General features: G+C 51.4%; 1 protein-coding gene across 1 annotated transcript in view; it reads right to left on the bottom strand.

Annotated features, from left to right (window-relative positions):
- The window catches only part of mrvi1 (murine retrovirus integration site 1 homolog), an 85660-nt gene that overhangs the window by 25852 nt on the left and 52308 nt on the right, over positions 1-7500 (bottom strand). The gene's annotated exons all lie outside the window — the stretch shown is intronic.

Below are 7500 nucleotides of genomic sequence, written 5' to 3'. Positions count from 1 at the left end.
TGTGAACCCAGACCCGGCCGCCGACCACTTTTTGATCTCCAGCCCCGTAATCTTGACCTGCCTTCCGCCTCTCTTCTACTTAATACAGCCTAGCCCTTGACTGTACTGCTGCTTCGCTTTCACCTGTTGTTGTGTGTGTGTTTCCCAGGACTTCCCGGATCATCCAGCTCCTGCCATTGCTGCTCGGCTATTGGGGAACACACACACGCAGACTCTTGAACTCCCGAACCCCTGAAACCCCTGTAACCCCAACCCTTAAATAAACATTCTAACGTGACGCTTTTGTGGTCCCGCCCTGTTTGGTGTCTGACAGTACGATCTGACCAAACATGGACCCAGCGCACGGTCGAACCAGCATGGAAACCGACGGAAACCAGAACCACTCCACCGCCATGCAACGCCTGGAAGAGACTGGAGAGAGGCAAACCGCAACACTGCTGACACTGCCTCCCTACTTCAAGCCGCCTTACCAACAGCTTCAGCAGTTCCAGCAGCAACAGCAACAACTTGCAATGATCATTCAACTTCTCACCAACCTTTCTCCTCTGCCTGCTCCCACCGCCCAGCCCCAGCCAGCCTGCTCACCGCCCAGCACCCGAAGTCTCCTGCCCAGTCCACTGCTGCCGCGGGCTGCCGGAGCCCCAGAACCCAGGATCGGCAACCCAGAGCGTTCAGCGGCGACCCAACCCAGGTACGGGCGCTCCTGACGAGCTGCCGCGGTCCAGTTTACCCTGCAACCCAGGACTTTTGCCACTGAAGGGGCGAGGGTCGGTTACGCGGATCACTCACCTGACGGGCCGAAGCTCGACTCTGGGGAACGGGCGGAGTTCGAGCCAGACCCCAGCATGTGCAACCTTCAACCTATTCGCAGAGGAGATGCTCAAGGTATTCGGATTTGGAATCCACCACAGCCGAGGCATCTCGACCCTGATGAGTATTCGCCAAGGCAGAAGGACTGTTGCGGATTACTCCATTGACTTCCTAACTGTGGCAAGTCGGAGCTCCTGGAACATGGAAGCATTGGTGGATGCCTTCTCCACAGCCTGACGGACTACATAAAGGACGAGCTGGTTTCCCATGATCAACCCCCACTCTTGATGAAGCCATTGCTCTGGCTGTCCGTGACGATCGCAGGATCCAGGTCCGCTGCCGAGAGAGAGGGCGCCAGAGTCCATCCACCAGCCCACGGAGTGTCCCAACTGCCCTTCTGTCCGCACCTGCCACACCGCCTAACCAGCCGGACCAGTCTGAACCGGGATGGAGATCGGCCGCCCTAACCCCCTGCAGAGCGCCAGCGACGCATCACCTCCAACTTGTGCCTGTACTGTGGTGGTGATGGTCATCGAGTCGCCACCTGTCCAGCAAAAAGCCGGAGCTCACCAGATGTAGGAGGAACTGATGAGCTCAATGAACATTCCGCCTCCATCAGCCGTAAACCCTCATCCAAGTCTGTCTTTACCTGTCTGATTCCACCCACACCCTGGCAGCCCTGGTGGACTCTGGGCGCAGAAGCAAACATTATTGACACAGGACTTGCTCGTCAGCTGGGCTTGGAAAGCCATCGCTTGTCCACTCTGTTCCAGCCCGGCCCTGGACGGTCACGCACTGGCACAGTTACCAGCATCACAGCCCCCATCTCAATGATGGTGTCAGGAAACCACCGAGAGACCATCCGCTTCCACCTGCTCAGCTACCCAGGCCAACCCCTAATCCTGGGCTACCCTTGGCTCCGCCTCCACAATCCTCACCTCGATTGGGCCTCCGAACTGTGAAAGAGTGGGGAAATGCCTGCCACCTGACCTGTTTGCGTGCTGCCTGCTGCCCCCCGCTCAGTACCCCCAGCACTGCCCCCCACATTTCTAATGTCCCTGAATGTTACCATGGCCTCCGAGAGGTGTTCAACAAGACCAAAGCCACATCTCTGCCCCCACACCGTCCGCATGCATTAACTGTGCCATTGATCTCCTCCCTGGGACTGCTCCACCCAAAGGTCACCTCTACTCACTATCCCTCCTGAAAGAAAAACTATGGAGGATTACATCAGGGATTCCCTGGCAGCTGGACTCATCCGCCCGCCTTCCTCGCCAGCTGGTGCCGGGTTCTTCTTTTGTGGGAAAGAAAGATGGTTCTCTTCGCCCCCTGCATTGATTATCGAGGTCTGAAGGATGTCACAGTGAAGAACCGGTACCCTCTGCCTTTACTCACCTCTGCTTTTGAGTTGCTCCAGGGATCCACTATTTTCACCAAACTGACCTTAGAAATGCTTACCACCTAGTCCGAGTAAGGGAGGGTGACGAGTGGAAGACTGCATTCAACACCCACACCGCCATTATGAGTACCTGGTAATGCCATTTGGCTCACCAACGCCCCAGCGTATTCCAGGCGCTGGTGAATGATGTGCTGCGGGACATGCTGAATAAATTGCCTTCGTGGTACCTGGACGACATCTTAATTTTCTCCAGAACTCTGTCCGAACACACTCGCCATGTCCAGCTGGTTCTTCAACGGCTCCTGGAGAACTCCCTTTATGTCAAAGCGAGAAATGCGAGTTCCACGCCAGACTGTGTCGCTCCTGGGATACATTGTCGCTGAAGGCAATATCCAGATGGACCCCCGCAAAGGTCTCGGCAGTTACCTCCTGGCCAGTTCCGGGGAATAGGAAGAAGTTGCAGCAATTCCTCGGGTTTGCCAATTTCTACCGGAGATTCATCCGAACTACAGCTCCGCCGCCGCCCCTCACAGCTCTGACCAGCATCAAACACCCCTTTTCCTGGACCCCAGAGGCCAACACAGCCTTTCATACCCTCAAGGCCCGGTTCACCACTGCCCCCATCCTCCAGATGCCGGATTCAGACCGGCAGTTCGCTTGTCGAGGTGGATGCCTCAGACGGGGAGTCGGGGCCATACTCTCTCAACGGGCAGAGGAGGACAACAAGTTGCACCCTGTGCATTTTTCTCTCGCCGCTTTCACCTGCAGAGCGCAATTATGATGTTGGAGACCGCGAGCTGTTGGCAGTCAAGCTTGCCCTGGAGGAGGGCGCCACTGGCTGGAGGGGTCCACAGTTCCGCCTCCTGGTCTGGACCGATCACAAAACCCTCGAATACATCCGCAACGCCAAACGCTCTTAACCCCAGACAGTCCCGCTGGGCCTTGTTTTTCACCAGATTCAACTTCACCCTGTCATACCCCAGGTTCTCGAACACCAAGCCGGACGCTTTCTCCTCCAGTTTCATAAGGATGACGCCCCTTCCCAGGAACCTGCATCAATTCTGCCCGATCCCTGCGTCGTAGCTGCCCTGACCTGGGATATCGAGGAGGAAATTCAGGAGGCCCTCCGTGACCATCCCAGTCCCAGTGCATGCCCAGACAGTCGTCTCTTTGTCCCAGAGAATTTGAGGTCCCGGTCATACAGTGGGGACACAACTCCTCGGGCTTTGCCTGCCACCCGGGCTCCGCCCGCACCTGCCATCTCCTTGCCCAGCTTCTGGTGGTCTGCTTTGAGAAGGATGTCCAGAATTCGTCCCTGCCTGCCCCACCTGCAATCAGAACAAGTCCCTCCACTGCCCCCGCTGGTTTACTCCAGCCCTTGCCTGTGCCCACACGACCCTGGTCCCACGCCTCCTTGGACTTTTGTAACTGGCCTCCCACCATCAGGTGGGATGACGGGTCATTCTCACTGTGGTTGACCGGTTCAGCAAGATGGCACACTTCATTCCCTCCCTAAACTGCCATCTGCCAGAGAGACTGCCCAGGCTGTTCTTGATCATGTCTTCCGCCTACACGGGCTGCCCAGGGATGTTGTCTCTGACCCAGGTCCGCAATTCACCTCTACATTCTGGAAGGAGTTCTGCCGCCTTCTAGGGGCCACAGTGAGTCTCACCTCTGGGTTCCACCCCAGTCCAATGGTCAATCCGAGCGGGCAAACCAGGAGCTGGAGAAGGCGCCATGTGCATGGTTTCTCGCAAAACCCCAGGCTTGGGCACAACAACTGACGTGGATAGAGTATGCTCACAACTCCCTCACCTGCTCTGCCACTGGTATGTCACCTTTCCAGTGTGTGTATGGCTACCAGCCCCCCCTGTTCCCCAGCCAGGAGGGAGATGTGTCCTGCCCGTCTGCCCTCGCCTATGCCCGCCGCTGCCGCTGCACCTGGTCACAAGCTCGTACCACGCTACTCAAGTCAGCTGTCAGCTATGCCACTGGGGCTAACCGCCGAAGATCGCCGCACCCGCCCACCGTGTTGGCCAGAAGGTGTGGCTGTCAGCCAAGGATCTCCCACTCACTGCGGTGGAATCGCGAAACTGGCACCTCGATTCCTCGGCCCGTTCCCTATCCAGAGGGTCATCAGCCCAACCGCAGTCCGGCTCCAGTTGCCAACCTCCATGAGGGTGCACCCTACTTTCCATGTTTCGAAAGTCAAGCCGACGCATGAAAGCCCGCTGGTCCCCGTGCCGCTTCCTCCTCCCCTCCTCCTCCCCGTTGGCGGTGGGCTGGTGTACACTGTTCGACGCCTGCTTCGGGTCCAGACGGGCGAGGTAGGGGCCTCCAGTATCTCGGGCGACTGGGAGGGCTATGGGCCTGAGGAGAGAACCTGGGTGCCAGCCAGTCGGATTGTGGACCGGACACTCATCGCCGACTTCCACCGCCTGCATCCTGATCAACCTGCAATCCGTAGGGGCCCCAGAGGGGTCCCTAACCGCCCTGCCCGCCCGGCTTCCTGTCCTGTGCCTGACCCTGACCCTGTCTTGGTACCTGTCCTGTCTTCTGTCCACTTCCACCCTCCAGCTCCCTCCTCCGAGGATGAGGATGTTCACTGACCGCCGGAGGAATTCTAGCCCTCCACCGCTCCCTCCTCCCTCCCCGGCGGGTGTCACTCTTGGGGACTTCTGGGGCCGTCCCTTAGGGGGTTCTGTCATGAGCTCTCTCTCTGCCTGGTAACACGCAGCTGATTAAAGTCTGATGACCTCCACCTGTTCCTGCTCTGCTCTGCCTCACCCTCGTTTACCTACCAGCTGCACTGCATTCACCACTCATCATGCCCGTATATAAAGCCTTGCTTTTCAGTCCACACTTGTCAGATCGCCTGCAAACCCGCACCAGTTACCTGCCTGTCTTGGAAAACGACTCTGACTCTTTGCCTGTGAACCCAGACCCGCTCGACCACTTCTTTGATCTCCAGCCCCGTAATCTTGACCTGCCTTCCGTCTCTCTCTTCTACTTAATACAGCCTAGCCCTTGACTGTACTGCTGCTTCGTTTCAATTGCTGTTGTGTGTGTGTTTCCCCAGGACTTCCCCGGATCATCCAGCTCCTGCCATTGCTGCTCGGCTATTGGGGAACACACACACGCAGACTCTTGGAACTCCCGGAACCCCTGAAACCCCTGTAACCCCCAACCCTTAAATAAACATTCTAACGTGACGCTTTTGTGGTCCTCGTCCTGTTTGGTGTCTGACAGGCTATTTGAGTTTCTTAAAGCTGAGCTGTGCTTAAATTGTTCAATACATGATTTCATAACAGGCCAAATATAAAATCAATGTTATATATAGCTTAGATATCTGTAAATATTAGATGATCAGATGATTTACAGTTCTATGTTATGTCATGTTTCATGTTTTTGTAATGTTTCATACAGTGATGCAGGTCTACTGCAGTGAATAGGCTAAATACAACTTGATATTTTTTATAGCCTACTACTGTATAGTTAACTTTGGCCTTGGTGCCCTGACATGTGGCCTTTGTGCCCCCCACCAAATTTGCCCAACTGAAGGCCAAGTGGCCTTGCCCCCAGAATGGTGAAATTCCAAGCCTGATATCAACACAAATAAAGTTTATCATCCAGCATCTATATATCTATATCAACACAAATAGAGTTTATCATCCAGCATCTATATATCTATATCAACACAAATAGAGTTTATCATCCAGCATCTATATATCTATATCAACACAAATAGAGTTTATCATCCAGCATCTATATCAGCACAAAGAGAGTTTATCATCCAGCATCTACAGTATATCAACACAAATAGAGTTTATCATCCAGCATCTATATATTTATTAATCACCACTATGTGGATACTGTTTTTAGAATTGATTTAGATTAAGTGTTAGTTAGTATAGTTTGTATTTTTGTAAATGGTATTTTAGTATATTTTTATATATTGTATTAAGTGTTAGTATAATTTGTATTTTAGAATATTTAGCATATTCTTTATCTTCTACTGTCCTTACTGCTTAGTTGTGTTTTTATATTATATACTTTAATTACTCTTTCTGCTGTTAAAGAATGTGTTTGTGTTGTATGTATGCTGCTGAGACCTTGAATTTCCCCTGGGGATCAATAAAGTATCTATCTATCTATCTCTATCTATATCAACACAAATGAGCCTGTTGAAATGACACGGGTTATGTTATGTGATGTCATAATGGGATCCTCCATCATATATTATGTCATAGATATATACACATCGATGCCGCATTGTCCGTTGAGTTCTACTAGAAGGGATATGTCAAGGCGGCCCCCATACTGGTAGGGGCAACACTCGCCCGTAAATAAATGGAGACTAATGATGAGCTGAACTAATGATGGAGTTTTGGCTATAATGTCAAAATAACAAAATAACACTACGTGGAAAAAAATAATATTTTTTTTGGGAACAATTAAAAAAAACGTTAAAAATACATATACCAGTTTCATTAAAAAAAACTATGACTTTTGGCAAGTTTTTCACTACGGCAAGCTTTTTGACAACCAACATTGAAATTACCGCATTTGACAACATTAATAGGAGACTGATAATACGGGTGTCGTTTGACAAATGGAAACCGTTGTCTTAAATGACTCCAGAAAATGACATGTTTAACAATTCAATTGGGCAAAGAAATTGACTTTGCCTGAAGTTATCGTGCCCCGGCTGCTTAGTTCGTTAACTCACGTTACGTAGCCTATGCTACTGCAGCAACGAGATAACAGGTAGGCTAACTTACTTTCAAATATTAGACAGGTTACAGTATCAATACTATTATAATAAAGTGACTACATGAGTTACATTACATTTCATAATTATTAATTTGCCTTCAATTCACAACAAAACCATGGTTAACTAACGTGAAATTAGCCTTGCCACACTAGTCACTACTATTAGCCAACTCCAAACTTGTTCTCTACAAGCCTTTATACAATTGCCAAAACAACAACAAAAACCATAAACGTGCTATTTTACATGTACAAGGCATCCCCATATGTCTAGAAGGCGCTATGATTTGTACAAAGCCCACAGGGTCTGTTCTCATATCATTTCCACTCAGACACCTGTTTCTCCATCGGCCTCCAGTGATCTAGCGGTTGATTGTTGCCCTCAGCAATGCGGCGGCGCCATTGACATACAGTACGTTCTGGAGTCCAATGCGGCATCTATGTATATATATGGGTTATGTTACAACACCATATGGTGATATGTCATAATACTATAGGATCCTCCATCATGTAACACAGGT

Source organism: Alosa alosa, chromosome 21, assembly GCF_017589495.1.
Source record: "Alosa alosa isolate M-15738 ecotype Scorff River chromosome 21, AALO_Geno_1.1, whole genome shotgun sequence".
Classification (NCBI taxonomy): Eukaryota; Metazoa; Chordata; class Actinopteri; order Clupeiformes; family Clupeidae; genus Alosa; species Alosa alosa.
Note: the sequence above shows the minus strand (reverse complement) of the source record. Positions and strands in the feature narration are given on the sequence as shown.